A 17,076-nucleotide genomic window follows, 5' to 3' on the forward strand; every position below is an offset into this window, starting at 1 on the left:
GCGCGCTGGGCTGTGTCCGGCGAGGCCTCTGTCGCCTCGCGGGTCCGGTGCGCACGTAGCGCTCCTTCGCGTCTGCTCTTCCATTTCCCTCTCGCACCCTTCCTGTTCGGAGTGCGGTTTGGGAGCGCCCCATCCCTGCGGAGCCGTCTGTGCGCGGCCACGTGGAGGCCCCGGGTGTGGGCAGACGGTACTGTCTCTTCCGTTTGGCACAGGGTGCTGCAAAGAAAGAGTCGCGTACAGGGCGTGAGCTTTGGTGGTGCATCTGTGAAGGACTCTCGTAGTGTTTTGCCGTATTTGTTCGGGGGCAATACGGTGATCGCGGATGATGAACAAGCCACGCGAGTAAATCTCGCTTAGCTTGAAGTCCCTTGTTAGCGTTAACAACTGCAGCAATTGCACTCGGGCTGTAACCTGCATGTAACCTTAAAGGTAAGAGAGGGTCAGGAGATTTTGTCGCTGGCTGTAGTATACCGTACACAGAAATCATGAGTGAAAGGAATTGATTTGCTGTTCTCAACCATTCCTACTGCTTATGCTGCATCCTTTGGAAACCTATCCTTAACGTTGAAACTTTGGAATAAAATTACTCTTCAAAATCTTTTAGTTATCTTTGTCTTTTTTGGGGGGGTTCTGTAGAAGTGTTCATACCTGCTAGCGCTTAAACTCTTGCCTCTGAGCGAGAGTTGCCTGAGTTGAAAATAATTCTGGTTTCTAGCACTCTAAACACTATGTATTTAACAATCACGATTTTTTTAATTAAGATAGGATGTCATACCATAATACGCAGGGAACCTGTGATATGTGGAGCCTGATACAGCATTGAGAAATGCACACTGGAAGGCTTGGTTTTCAGAAACGTGGAAGCAATTGCTGTCTAACAAAAATAATTCCTGGGGTGTGCCAACTAGCGTGTTCTAGTGTCCCCTTGGGTAGTAGTAACTGATACAATGACATAAAATAGAAAACTTTCTGTACAAAACAGGTATCCTATTAAGTTTTAAAAGTTACATTTTAGCAGAGAACACACTCGGATTTTCCTTCACTTAAGAATGTACTTTCCATTAGATGTGTAGGGGAATAGGTATTCTGTGTGGACTAGTGAGGCGTACTACTTGACTCCAAGAAATAGACTTATTAATGGTTACTTCTGAGGCTAATACTCTGGTGTGGTAATATAAGAAAGTAACGTGAAAAATTTCTGCAGCACTTCTTTTTAAACTGCTTTCAACACTTAAATACTTTTGAGGAAAAAAGTATTCAGGCATGCAATCTATTTCTAAAAGAGAATAGGGCGTGTATATAGGCTGTGAATTAATTGTGTATGTTTTATGAGATTTATGGTGGCAGTTCCATATGGAAATGTGCCTTAGTGTCCACAGAAGGTGGATGTGGAAGGATTGTACACAACTGCCTATCTGCAATAGGCAACATGAAAGGAGATTCTGCCTACGTAAAAAAAATTCTCCAAAACAATGAGGTTTGTTTTAATTAATATTCCTTGCTTTCATGTAGGTCTTTGTACTTTCCAGGTTGGCTTAAATAAAAACCAGGTACTAAGTTCGGAGTATGTATCCAGTCAGTCATAAATGTGTAATTATAGAAAAATTGTGGTTTAAAATGGCACAAATACGCCCACAGGCTTAGCTGTCCTAACGTTTGTTTCTCCCATTACCAAAAAAAAAAAAAAAGTGAAATGGGCATGTTCCAGAAAGCTGACCTTTGTCTACTACAGTGCTTGGAAATACTCCTTTTTAATTAGTGATCTCAAACTAAGATTTCTGTAACATTGTAACAATATCCATCTTCTGGAGTTAGATGGTGAAAAGTCAGCAGGAGAATATTGAGTGCATATGGTACTTAGGCCTTAAAGTTAATAAACGATCGCTTTTGAATATTCAGTAGGAAACCTTTGTAAGGTACGTACTTTTTGTGTAGTTTGACTTGCACAAATAAGATAAATGTATACACATGGAAAAAAGAGTATATCCAACCTGGCATAGATTTCTTTCTTCACTAAGTCAGTCAAGCAACTGTAATTTAGATACCTCTATTCGTAATACATTTTCTGCAAAGGAATGGCTGATTCAAGTAGGAAGAAAATGGACTTAAAGCTTGGGTGTATATAGACCCAAAGGAAGCATGTTTGGACTTCTTTGCTTTGGCTGTCCAGTTTTAATGTCGTTTGATCATGATTATGCCTATTGTAATGGCTTTGTTATTCCTGTCTCTGTCACAGTTTTTACAGAAGTGGAAGTTTATTTGAACATATGATGGGCACTTGATAAATCAGTGATAAGATAAATCAGTCTGGACTTGGAAACAGTTACGTGTTTTCGAATTAAAATTACACAAGCTACTTAAAAGCTAAGCTTCATGAAAAGTTTTCCTGTAAGTTAAGATTTGGTCCTTAACTGTGGTGAAACTTAGTGGAAAGATTGTGGCATCTTTACAAACCATTCTACAGAATCAGGGACGGACAGGCGTAACTGCGTGTGTCAACAACGAAAATGGTACCAGAACAAGAAAACCTCATTCCATTTTCTTCACAGTTTGACTATCAACTGTCAGAACGTTTGCTATTTTGTAGATTGTTATTTTATAGCATGTCTTCAGAATTGTCAAATGAACATATCCTGACTTTTTTCTTAGCACGTTTAAAAATGTCAGTAGAAATTTCAAAGAAGGAAAGCTTAATTGCAGTTCTGTTCTTTGTGTAGGTATGCTTTTCACAGAACTGAATTTATCTTAACTTTAGCTTGCTGATAAAGGCCCGAAGTAACACCTGATGCAGAAAGAATTTAGATTATTTTTAGGCCATTCTTAAATTGCAACTGAGATATTATTTGAAATATACCTAATAAAGTCTGCTAAGGAAACATGTACCAATTGGGCAAAGCCAATAAAAACAAATGGTTTTTTTAAGTTTCAAAAACTGATTTAAATGCTGGAAACCATGTCCTACCTACATTGTAATCTCCTAAAGGAAAGAAAGGTATGTGCTGCATCAGGCCACCTATTCATAATATTTTATGTGCTATTGCATCAGTGCCATTTCTCCAGTGTTTTTGATGTAATAGAAAGCAAAGAGGAGTAAAGAAGTTAAAAAATAATTGTTTGAAGTAATCTGTGTTTTGTTACCTCTTGTGATAATCCAAACCTTGTACAGGTTTTAATACCCAAAAAGCTGGAAGCCAGCATGAAAGACTGGGAAGATCGTGGTTTCCTGATGTCGGTCTCAAAAACTTTTGAGAAGAAGGGATGTTGAAATTATAGTTAGGGTCTTGTACCCATGCTGCGGGACACGGTTTGTTAACGCTGGAAGTGGTGTCATCTTCTAGGTATCACATTGTGCTGCCTCATCGTGTCTCTTTCCATTTTCTGACTTCCTTCTCTGTTGGTGCAGAGGAGGAATGACTCAGCTGTTGCCTTTTCTCTCTCAGCTGCTGATGACCTAGGAGCTTCATTCTGATCTGGCTATCACCTTTTCTATAGCTGGCTGCTTTCCAAAGCAGTAGGATGAGAGTGAAGAAAATCTGCTGGTTTTACTAATGCAAAATTAGACTGCCACTAAAACGGATGGACCTGTTAACAGAATTTATACTGCATTGTCTATTGGAGAGCCTGAATGTAGGTATATTTGTCTGTTACTGCTGCTCTGTGAACAACATGAACAGATCTTGAACATCAGCAAGATGAACCTAGCAAGCTGTGGATCAGTTTGCTTATGTTCATTAGAAATTTTTGGCAGTGGAAATTAATAAAATTAATCTCCAGGTTTGTTTTGTGGGGTTTTGTTTGGTTTTGGGGTTTGTTTTGGGTTGGTGGTTTTTTTTTTGAAGAGCAGTCCTAAGAGAAATCTTGTTTTCACTTGTGAGGAATATATCTGTAGTCTTAGGATGAAGTTTGCTATAGAAACCTCCCCCTCTTTTTCTTCTGTGTTGACAGTCATATTATCTCAGTATTAAACAAAGTATCAAACGTACAAAATGTGGAATATTAACTAGGGAGGAGTTAGAGCTCTATAGCTTCTGAACTGTTAAGAGGTACAGAAAATTGTATTCCGTAAGCATTCGATTTGGTGCTTAAGTGACAGACTTACTTTTGTAGTCATTGGTATCAGGTAGCTAAATTGATCTAGAATTGAGATAAAGTCTGCATAATACTGGAAGTTAATGAATAACTATGATCATGTCTGAAACTCATTAATCAAATGAAGTCCTGTAAAAGTATTCCTGTGGTTAGTCTTTTTGTAAGATAAAATGCATTATGTGAGATAAAAAGCTCTTCAGATTAAGAATCTTCGAAGGAAGTTTTATGCAAGATTGCAGGATTTGCATAAAATTATATATTCCTCAACAGAAACTTTGTGCAGTGTTTCTGCATGTAGGTTATAAACACTTTAGAAATAGTTTCCAATCACAACTCCTAATAAAGACCACTATAATAAAATGTGAATTCCAGTGCTGTCATACAGTTTATACATATAGATATCTCAAGATTACCTGACTTGTACAACATTCATAAAGTGATCTTTGTGCATTTTTATTACAGCTGCATTTTTATTACTTCAGTGTGATGATTATTAATGGACAAAAATAATACCTTGAATTCTGAAGGATAACTGTAAATGATGGTGGATTTACAGCTGGTGATTGGATATCTATAAATAGTTCCTCTTTTAGCCAAGCTAATTGCTGATGATAGCATGCAGCCATACTTAGGTTGGAGTATCAAAGCAAAACAAAGGAAAAATACACGTAATCTCCAAGGTAGTCTCCTCGAATAGGTGTTACTCAATGTGATTCTTGATGTGGATTTTTTTTGAGTAGTATTTATATCTTTGTTAATACTGATTTTCATTTTAAGTGGGACTGAGTAGCACTGTATTCCAGGATGACTTGTTCTAGTGTTGTTCACGATAGTAACCATATGTCATTTGTAAAACTGAAAATTGAGTTTAACTCACCTTGCAAAGTAACTAATAATACCACAACTGAGTGTTTTCTATGAGGGGAATAGTGAGCAGGTATGCATCTAAGTCTGACTGAGTCTTACTTTGCCACTCTAGGCACTTCATTCAGTCCAGAAGAGCTTCTTTACCATCAAGTGGAATACCGTGCTGTGTGTTTTAACTGATGGTTATATTACTTCTCAAGGCTCTCTGCAATTTCTGTAATCCATTCCTGTAAAGAAAGACCTCTTTTCATCAGGGCTCCACTACCTTGATAAGTACTCTCTCTCCATGAAAGGCAGACGATATCATTTAGGCCATATTTATTGGCTAGTTCTGTTTGCAGAACATAGAAGCATTTTATTTATTGCTGACCTGAATGTCTGTCTATAGAAGACAGTATCTCAGCCTAAAAGTACAGCTCTAAATTGTACTAGCTTACATTAAAAATTAAGAAATATGCTACTTGGCTGCCGTCCAAATAATGTGGTAGCCTTGTATTGCTACATTTTTATGCTAAAAATAAAATATTCCCATTTATTTGATGTCTGATATACGTAAACAGGATAGACTTTCTGTCATTCCTGTTCTGAACTGCATATTGAGGCAACTGTCTGGCAGAGGCATTGTATTATATTAACAGTGCATGAATTGTCCAATTGCTCTCAAGACTTGTACCATATATACAGTAAATATACAGTAGTTGCAGCAGGATGTATATACAAAATTTAGCTTTTTATTGTAATATTCCCATAGCTAATTTCTTGATGCTTGTAATATATTCCAGACTTATATTTTGTTTGCATGTTATCGAAGAAGAGCAGCCTAAATTGCCTCCCATGCTAAAACTTTTTTTTTTTAACGCAGTTGCTGTCTTTGTATTACAGGTAAGAAATTGAGTTTTGTAAAGTGTGTAGTCTAAATTTATGCATCTGCATCTTGCAGAGTAAGGTACAGAGTCCCAGCAGAAGTTCATTTTTAGTGGCTCTGGGCAAAAATTCTCATGTTGGCTTTTGCTAACTATGTATGTTTAATAGTAGGAAGAGGAATATGAGGGTTTTATGCTAGGTCTTAAAAGAATGGATTAGGATGAGATGCTTTAATAAGAATGCAGCAACAATAGCAAATTATTATTACTCATTTCTGTTTTCTACGTATCAAACTTCGTGGTTCAAATTAATTGCAGTAAACAGTTATGCTAGGCAATATAAAAATATGTTCACTATCTTTGAAGACCATACTTTGTTTTGTATCCCCCATAGAAACTGCTGTTTTGTCAGTGCTAAGTGGCTGCATTTGTCTAATGAACGTGTGTATTATGGTACTTTTTAGCCTTTGATGCACAGGAACACATCTCATAGTTTAACTGTGGTATAGTTTAAGCCAAGAACTCCCTAAAAATGTATGGATTTAATATTTTAATGGGTTTTTTTGTTAATTGGACTATGGACAAATCAAAGTGGTGTTTTGGAATAAGACAATGTACTGTTGTGGAGTTCTTAAAATAGTAATAAAATTGAAAAAGGCAAATTATCGCTTCTTTAAGGAAGATTCTGAGTTTCTACAAATAAATTCATTTACTGGAATTTTCTCTCTTACTGTAGCTTAATTGTTAACAATAAATTCAGAATATGGACATGAAAGGCAAAGGATTAATTAGATTTTATAAACAAAATATTCTCAGAGTGAAACATTGAGAGGAGTACATTGTTCTTTAAATAAAAGGAATGTATTTTAACTATGAAAAAATACATTTTTTGCTGAATTTTTCCCATCTCTTATCAAATATGTCATGCAGTCGTTCCAAGCAGTGATTGAATAATAGTGAAATACTGAAATGATACCTCCTGCACTCTGCTGTTTTCTATTCTGTACATACAGTTAATGGTTTGCTTTGGTTGTACTTTTCTTGACAATAAGCAAAGCCTGATCCTTAACCTTTCTACCTCACAGTCCTATTACCAGTAATATATGTTTTAAATGTTACATTGTAAACGTACTAGTACATTATACATGTACTAGAAAGTACATGTAGTTTGATCAGAAATTTATAAATAGTGAACTTAGCTTATCAGACAGGAAAATGTTTTTTCATATTTTTGCTTATTTGTTGTGCCTTGCTTTGAGGATACAGCTATGTTAGCCAAAGATAAGATACATTGTTAGCCTTGCCAAATTTCTAAAAAAAGGTATTTCAACTTTTATTATTCAGGCATCAGGTTATAAGATTTCCCGCTATATTGAAAACTTCTCTGATCAGGGACTGTGGTACAGCATTAGCTAGATATGGATGCCAAATATAGGTTTAACTGTCAAATAGCCAACATTTATTGAAGTATTTCAGCTTCTTAACCTGGCAATGAGGTGGCCTGCCAGGAGACAGCATGTTATTCTAGGGACTAGATATCATAAAAACTTCAATGACTATGAAGAGGATCAGAGGATTCACAAGAAACTGTTGTGCATCTAGAAATAAGTAAAGCCTCAGACTCTTTTAACAGCACACAAATGTTTAGGTATCTTCAGCTGTGGTTCATGGGAATTTAAAGTTTGTCTGTTCTCAGGATTAAACTCTCATACTGTTTATGTTTAATGATATTTTAAACTAAGCTATTTTAGATGTTAAAAATAAAATACATTTGGAGGCGTCGATGGACTGTAACTGTCTTGATTCTTAACCAGTTCTTCCAGTAGATTTTAATTTTGCTGATGTGTATCAGTTTGATAGATTTCTGTCAGTTTACCCTGGTGGTTTAAGCAGTCTTCTACCACAAGTCTGTTTTGCAGTCTGTTAATTAGTTAAACACTTAATTTGAAACACAGTAGTTTTAATTGGCTTGATTTTGTAGAAAAGATCTGCAACCCTGATCACATAATGCATTTACTTTGGATAGCTTTCATATGATCACAGTCAAGTATTTTGTAATGTGACTGTGATGTGCTCAGCAGACTCTGGAAGGGGGTGATGTACTTTCAACTACCACAGCAAAAGGAGAGGGAAGGAGGGAGGATGTTTTTAACAGAAAATGTTGACTCCACTATCCATGGAACAGTAAAGCTTTTGTTACAGAAACTCATGTTTACATTCTGTGAATCTTAAGTATTTTTGAAGTTGAACCTGTGAAATAATGGTTACAACTGACTATTGACCCTTTGACCGTAGAGGTAGAGTCCAGTTTTCATTTGGTTTCAGCTATCACTGGCAAAGAGCATAACACATTTTCTCGGAGAAATGTAATAACCCATAATTTCAGTGGTAGGCTGCCAAACCATTGTTTGTCAAAAAGAGACAAATTACAAATATTTTAGACCACCCTTTGCGGAACGTGCCTCTTGATTAGTCAGGATGGTCTTGTTCTTCCAAAATACTGGATTTGTTTCGAGATACACTTACTGATCACTTGTGTGATCAGTAGCTCCCTTTTTTTTCTTAAAAAAAAAAAAAAACCAACAACTGTGTCTTGTACCATAGTGTGACAGTAGAAACAATTTCAAATTTTAATACTGGAAAAAAATCACAAGAAGTTGGTTCACTTGCTTATTAACTAAAATTGACAGGTTTCAGGTAATTGGGAGGATGTATCAAAGTAGTGGGTTCCTGATAAAAAGTGTTTCTTTACAGAAATGGGTTATAGAAATTACATAGAGCCTTGAGAAGTAATTCAATCATGTAAAATGAAGAAAGCCCCAACAGCAAGGGAAAACAATAATGAAGATGAAAGATGTCAGAGATCCAAGGAGTGACATAGGAAACATTAATGTCATAGTGATCCAACTGAGTAAGGTGGTGACCACAATAGTATTGAATCAAATCAGCAATTAGTCCAGAAAATCCTTATAATTAAAATTATAATGAAAGGAAGAAGACATGGTGACGCTCAAGGAAAATGATAGGGGAGCATCCGTATTTCAGGAGAGGTACTAGAAGAAGAATGTCCTGAATTATAGTTACTGTAAAAGCCAGGAACTGATATTAAATCAAATTATAATGCTACACGACATAGTGTAGGTTAGATATATCTAATTGTAATGTAGTTTCAGAAAAACTGGTAACACAGTCTCACTTTCCATAGTATCTGTCCTTGCTTGTCTGTGTTGCTATTAGAATGTACCTGCACTTGCAAGGTGGTGGACACAGAGAAGTACACATACATAATGGTATTTTTAAGATTTCAGTTTTAGCACATCAGTATTTTTAATTTGATTGGCTAAGAAGACATCTCTGCTTGCATTTTAGATTAAGGCTCTAAGGATTCTGCTTTCTTTCACCTTTTCTGTCTTTAATCTTGCAGTAAGAGTAATATTGGGTATTAAATACTACATTTTCATTCATTCGCCTCAAAGTTGTGTCCCTTCAAAGTTGCTTTAATATCTTGTTAAGAAAGGTTAGTAGTTCATGGTGGGTGACTTTTGAAGCCAATCAGTATTTGTATCAGTTGGAATGGTTGCCTCGATCATCACACAGGCCTGTAATGGTAGATCTTTAACAATAATCTTGGCTAAAATAAATGAGAGCTAGGCAACGCCATGATTTCTGTTGAGGTCTTACTTGGAACGTGATGGAAATAACGCATTTTGGTTCAGCTGGGCATTTTCTTGGTGGATCTGCCTGTTGAAATGTGTACAATTATTTTATGTCACGTCAGACTGGTTATGTGTTACTTCTGAATCTGCTGAGATGTCTTTATGAACACTTTTGTCTCCCACAACTATTGAACAAAGACAGCTTTGGGAGCCCACTAACTCAAGATGTGAATGGTTCCAGTAGTTGCCTGTTGTCTCCCAAATTTCCTTTACACCCATAGGAAAAGATGGCTGTGTTCTTGCTTAAGAAGAATAATAGTTCTCTTGGTTTGTACTCTGACAGAATGAATATGCTAAGAAGAATTTGAATGGCATGTTGACAGAGGGTCTTATAAAAGTCTGTGATGGTGGTTCATTAATTAAATCTCCTATTTAAAAATACAGATTTGAATCAATGGCATATGTTGTCAAGTAAAAAATTGCAACCTCTAAATTCTAGAAATGGACTTTAATAATCATAATCCGCCAGGCACTAATTTGGCATAGCACATGTAAAAGAAACATGCTTTAGTCCCATTTTTCAATGGACTTCTATACTTGATAGCTTTTGTAAATTTTTTTTTTTTCTTTTTTAAAGTGAGAGAAGTCTTCGGCTTAATAGTGGATAAGCATAATTCCTTTTTGGATTGTAGCTGTGATAGAGGGGGTTTTATTATAATAGTGTAGGAATTAAACACATATCAAAGACATGCCTTTTAACATATTGCAGGTAATTTAACATAGCACAAGGATGAAATAGGTATAGTAGTTTAAGTTACAGGAAGAATAAAAATACTGCAACTGGTTTTAACACTTTATTGCAAACATTATTATGTTCTGTGTTGAAGGGAAAGTTGGAGGAATTATTCTTAAATGGCTTTCAGTAGGAAATTTGTCCACTGCTACTTTTTCAATGTTAATTGAGTACATTTTGAGGTGGCCAGTTGTTTTATTTGTGCTATAGCCAAAATACTCTGCTAGGCTGCAGATCAACCAAATCCGTAAGCTGGTGTTGCCACCAAAACCAAGGTTGCTCTTTTTTGTGTGGACTGTGGTGTTTGTGCAGCTGCACAGTGAACCAGATAGGAAAAGTAATCTGTCGTGAAAATAATCTTTTCTTCTTTTTCTAGGCTATTTTTCAGCAGAATCTAGTACAGCTGCATAGTGATCAGCAAACAAATGTGCTGGTATACAAAAATGGTTTTGTGGGAATGGGAATGAATGAATGAAGCAGTGGGGGAGGGCAGGACTGCTGCTTTAAGTGCAACACCATCTTAAAATACTTTTTGAGCTTCAGCCTTAGTTCTAACAAAATATTTGCTTATTCTCAGTAGAAAAATAGAATATTAAAATGCAGGTGTAATTGGTTCATCTTTTCAAGTATTTCATTCTTACAAGCACTGGTATCTTAATAAGACCTAATTGAACAGTAGAATATTAGCCCAAAATCAAACCAGCTCCCTTATAAATTTTGTGCATTAATAGGTGTTTTATGGACTACACACAGTTTATATATGAAAGACTGAAAATTAATTCTTGGTAAGCAGAACTAATACTTATAGAAATTCCAAGTCTTTTGATGTTTTTATATTCTTTTGAGCTCTGAGAAGGATCCTGTACTCGGCATTTTCTTAGAAATAGCTGTCCTTTTGAAGAAGGCTGTCCAGGTTTTTTTGGTTCGAAATAAAATAAATGCCCCTTTCTGGATAACTGAGCGGGTAGATTGCTACCGTATTACTTTAGGATAATTTTCTAGTATGCTTGGGATTTGGCGTTTCAAATACTTCACATTTCAGATTTTCAAAAAGTTTTTATGGTGTGTTCAGTTATGCATAAATGCTTTCTGTACTATTTAAGTCTTATCTGGTATTAACTTAGCAAATATGGCTTGGATCCATTAGTTAATGGTCTGTTCTTACACAGTGCCCCTCCTACTGGGCTGTAGATTTTCAAATGAATGAGTTTTACTTAAATCCACAGACCTGTTTGACTGAAATTGAAGAGGGAAGAAAATACAGGAGATGGGTGAGAACTAAATTTAGAAATTGTTAATTGTAACTTTTTGGATCTGTAGCATGTTTTCTTATGAGATGATTTTTTTATTTAAATGCTTTTATGGCTTTCTTAAAGTGTCTTTCAGTAACAGCAGTAAATTAATTTCATATTAATAATTCTTTAAAAATAATTTCTCTTAGAAATGTGTGCTAGATTAATAGGACTTTATATTATGGCAGTTCTTAAAACTTGAAATTTAGGAAATAAAGAGTAGGTTCATTTGGATTTCCAGATTCCAGCCTTTTTTTGAACTGAATATTAGTATGAAATATTGCACAGTTCTAGAGTGGAAGTGGTGGGGGGCTGCAGGCATCTCTCCTGCATGTACATTGGAGTAAATACCTGCAGTATAAGAAAGAATTTTAATTTTCAGGAATTGTAAGAAAAACTGTCTTTATGTAGTCAGTAGCTTTATTTCAAGAAATATTTCTCTCTTCTCTTTTAAAAAAATTGCCATTTCTCATAGAGCTATTATTCTGAGCAGTTCTTAATAGAAGTGAATGACGTAAGTGCGTAACTTTTCAGTGCTGAAGAGAGAGAATATTGCTTTGTCTTTATTTTTAACATTTTTTGTCTTTCTCAGTTCTCTCTTAGCTGAAGCGTGTGTTTGGTATTTTTGTTTGGTGTGAAACTTCTGGTTGCCCATGAAGTCTTGCTAAGGCACTGTAGTCATTGTGGCATTCAAGCTGAGTAACTACTTAGAGGAGTCAAAGATATTTTTTGAAGATCTCTTCTGCAGATAGAAAAAAAAAAGGCAGAACATTCTTCAGAGAAAGCAAGGAAAGAAAGTTGAACAAAAAGGGAGAGAAACTAAAATAACTTGGGAAGGAGCATGGGAAGGGGAAAAATCCAGTGCATTTATGTTACATATATTTCAGATTATTAAAATTGTTGGGAGCAGACAGGAAAAGGGGGGGGGGGAGAAAGTTGGGTACTTAAAATATTCTAGTCAGCATTGTACACTAACAAAAAATGCTGTAGTATGTGGGTTGCAAACACTAAAATTATAGATGTGACTTTCAATTGAGTTTGAATTTTGTATGATTACATTATTTGAATCAAAGTTTCTTAAGTAAAGCCTAACTATTGAACTAGCTTCCTAGTTTCAGTGAAGCAGTTGGTGATAAACCAAAATGTCCTCCAAAATCATGTTCATATTCCAGGCTTTAAAGGAAGTCTTCTCAAAAATAAAATGATATAAAAGAAGAACACTTGAAATAGTAGGCACTGTGGAGCAGTTTGAGGAATCCAAGGGAAATTGCATGAAAAAGGCTGTAAAAAAACCCCCCAACTTTCATCAGAGGTGCATTTAGTTTAATAGATGAAACACCATAGGCAGACAATGGTTTAGCATAGAGATGTTGTGAGTTTTCCATACAGAAAAGATAACTCTTTGCTGACGTACAGCTCAGGTATTTTGACCTCAGGCCTCTGATTTAAAAACCTTGTATATGGATATGCAATTAGTACTGCATTTAGTATGAATGATTTGCTTGCACTGATGAATGAGGAGGGGAGGGGACACATTTGGCAGCACTGTGCGCGTTTTCTGAAATGTCAGTTGGTGTGGCAGAACTATTTATCTTACCCACTGAAAATTTACACGTTTGTTCTAACTTTGCAGCTTGACGAGGGGTGGGGTTGTCCCACTGCCTGAGCGCATCCTGAAAGACTTGTCTTGTTCTTGTTTGCAGTTCAACGAAACGCAGTAGGTGCTGTTATTTCCAGCCCTGGCCGACGAGTGTTGTAGTTTCTTACCCAACACATAGCTAGGAGATGTTTTCCTTCGTGTCTGCGGCTTTTGGGTGCCAGACCATCACTGAGCGATGGAGGGAAGGAGGCAGCAGGAAATCAAACGAGGCAAAGGCTGACAGCAATAATAGCCGGAATCTTTTTCAGCTCTGGTGTAGCCTTGTCCTCAGGCTGCCCTTCCATATTCTTTTGAAGGGATTTGAGTCTTAATGTTCTTATACTGAGATCAGCTATATACAGTTCTGTGCCACTGAAATGTATAGAATTTGGACTTCAGCTTTCTGGTATTTTACACATACGAATACTGTCTGACAGGTTAAAGATGGCAGCTATTTATAATTGCCTAGAGAATAATGAAGCTTGTTTAAAAAGAAACGAATAAATAATCAGCTCTTAATAGTTGTAATGTTTGAGACTTTTTATGATGGGTACGTTTTGTAAGCATCTTTGTTCTGTAACAAGAATTACAATAGAAGATACAGAAGATCATATAATAGAAGATTAAAAATATTGTGCTAGGGTTATTACTATTTTAATTGAAAATAGTGAGACCTCTAATTGATTTTGAAATTGGTCTGATAATGCTCAGCTCTTGTATTTCAGCAATGAATCATGATCATAGGTTACAAATTATTTTAACCATTAGGGCATGGAGAAAAGGTACCATTCAAAGCTGAACACCACAATTAAGGATGCATGACTGAAGTTTCAAAGTAATGTATTAGTAGTATTGTATGAGACAGTCACATGAAAAAGATCATGAGGTTGTGAAAAGGATTATGATCATGCTTTAGTCATGAATTTCGTGGTAGAGATATTTTAGTCTGGATCGTGCTTGTTTAAATTAGAATAATTTGACTTCTCTTGTTCTGGTTATATTACCATTATGTGGCAAAGGGTGTCTTACCTACAAAAGTAGTACCCTTTGAGTAACTGAATTTTACTTAAACTGGAGATGCTGTTTTCAGAACTGAGAAACTGAAGTTAAAAAGATGCTGAACAATTTGCTAGAGCATTACAGTATACTGCATGTACTTACCTGCTGCTCCCGTCTTCTGTGCAACCATATGAAAGTTCATCTTTCTCCCAGGGCTTTCATTTGTCTCGCATGTACCTTAACTGCTTATTCCAGATCCTGAACCTGCTCTTCACATTAAGTAACATTCAACATTGTAAATCCTCAGTTGATGAAAATCAGCATATTCCTATAGAAATGTGGAGCTCTGATCTGTCACCAGCCATACTCCTGATCCAGTACCTTTACTTACTGCCAGAATGTTTCTGCCTCCTGGGATGATGTAAGTCACAGAGCCCAGGTTCTCAACCTGTGTGAGAAAGAGCATATGTTCGTTATTTAAAGGTTATGGAATGAGTTTCCAGACAATCATACAATCTGAGGGTTGACTCAGTCCAGTGACTCTTATTGCAACCTGTTTCTTTCTACTCCACCAGTAACAACTCTGTACTTACCTGTTTCCTCAAAGGAGAACGGAAAAAGCTTCTGGAAGGTGCTTTGAGATGCATTTAATGTTTCTGTACTAATCCCAGTGATGTATTTATAAGAACATTAAGAATGCCTTAAATAGAGTCTGTGAGTGAAAAAGACTATATGAAAATAATATCTCAGTAAATTTTAGGGATGAACTTATCATACTAAATTACTTGAAAAGGTTAGTCACAGCCCTTAAATCAGTAACTGGAATGTAGGTGATTGAACTGGAGACAAACTGCAGTCATTCCAGACTGAGGATTGAACAGTTGTTTATAAAAATAAAACAGTAGTATACAATGATTACCCATTGACCCATCTGATGTCCCTGGAATCAATTTTGATGCAGATGCCACCATTTGACAGGTATTTTTCTCATCTTGCATCTGTAACTGGGTCAGTTACAAAGAGAGTTCTGCTTTTCTTTAATCTTGCAAGCATTTGAAGCTCCAGTGAAAAGCGAATTTTCATCTTTTGTATTTGTAGAGTTTAACGGGAAAAACTTTTTCCCCAGTCTCCTGTCTTAACTCATTTATTTGCTATATAAAGCCATTAAAAGGTAGCCCTTTCCTCTTTTTCCTCTGATTCCTTTTCTCTGTCAACCTGTTGCAAGTATAGGAGCTTCCAAGAGATTTTTTTTTTTTGGTGCAACAATGTGGTTGCAAGTGCTTAAGCGCAAAACATCAAGCTAATATTTTAGGAAATTAAAATGGACTTTAAATGTTTGTGGTTTGCTGCAAAGCACTTTCCTGACTGATTTCATGAAGCATGTTTTAGTTAGCAGCTGGGGTGGCCCTGAGAAGGACAACTAAATTTACCATTTCTGTTCTGAAAATCAGCAGCATTTTAGGATGTGTTGACCAGGTCACTTGCATCTTTGTGAATGGGTCAGTCGCAGCTCTAGTCAAGGTGCCCGTAAATGTGCTTTCAGTGTAAAAAGAGATGAAAGCATACTTGACCTGTTCCCTATTACTTTACATCCTTGCACTCGCTGCAATGTTTTGGTAGCATCTGAGTATACAGAAAGCAGGGTGGATGGAGCTCTGTCCTCACCCTTTCTATCAGCTCTCATTTCCTTCTCAGTCATATTCTACATTTGACTAGTTATGTGTAAAAGCCTTACTTCTGTACTTGGTTCCTTTGTCTATTTTAGTCAACTCTATTAAACTGTTCAAAATAGTCATTCAACTGTTCAGATTGATTGGGAAGCTCCGTGCTCCTTTCTTTTTGTGGTCTGCTCCTTTGCTGGTAGGAGGGCTTGATTATCTACTACATGTATCTAGCAGAACTAAATGTTCTAAATGTTACACATTTTAGTTGGCTTGGTACCATGCAGAACGATTTAAGTGTTGCTAGAAAACACTGGCAGTATTTAAATGATTATTTATTTTTTTTAAAATATGTATTTTAGAGGTTATTATCTACCCAAAACAAGTCTCTAGAAAATAGAAGTCCTAAAGTACGGTTCTTGGCTTATCTTTAGCTTTCTAGTTTGATAACACTTTCACATATACTTTGATTTTTTTTTTTCCTTAAAAGTTTATTTTATAATAATTATTCTGGTTTTATATATGTTTTTGCTAGCAGATGTAAACAAAATAAAGCTTGTTATATTTTGTAAAATAGTGAATTGTTTTCAACTCTGAACACAAGATAGACTGCTGCAGTGTCCTCTTCATTACCTGATGTTGAATAGTGAGTTTCTTACATTTAACGCTAAACTGAAACCCACATTGTCCAAATGGTATAGTTTCTAAAAATCAGTACTAACTACTTTGAGCTAGAGTGTGTCAGCGTTAACAGTATTTTTTGAGTTGCATAAACAGATGTGTTCCATATAACTTTATTTTTAAATTAACATCCACATAGATCTTTGAAGTCAGTAAACTCATGTAAGTAAAAAGTACTAAAAATACGAACATTTAAGCAATACATTGAAGTTGGTTAATGACAACTTGTTTTTAAATCACTAATTACCCATCAAAATAAGGAATTGTGCAGTGTCTGTGTTTAGTGGAGGTATTTTAGCAACACATAAGAGAACAAATGATGTGTGGGTTTTCAACTATACTATCTGCCTGTCATCCCCATAAATAAAAAAATACAGACAGTGTTATTGTTTTAAAATAATTTTTATTCTTTCCTAACTTGTGTTTTAACAAGATTTTCAATATTATAGGTTATTATAAGCATAGATGCCTCTGAAAATGTACACAAAAAATATTCTGTTATGACTGACTGTAAACGCTGATCTTTTTCTTGTAAT

This window comes from Fulmarus glacialis, unplaced genomic scaffold (genome assembly GCF_000690835.1).
Source record: "Fulmarus glacialis isolate BGI_N327 unplaced genomic scaffold, ASM69083v1 scaffold48168, whole genome shotgun sequence".
NCBI classification, from domain to species: domain Eukaryota; kingdom Metazoa; phylum Chordata; class Aves; order Procellariiformes; family Procellariidae; genus Fulmarus; species Fulmarus glacialis.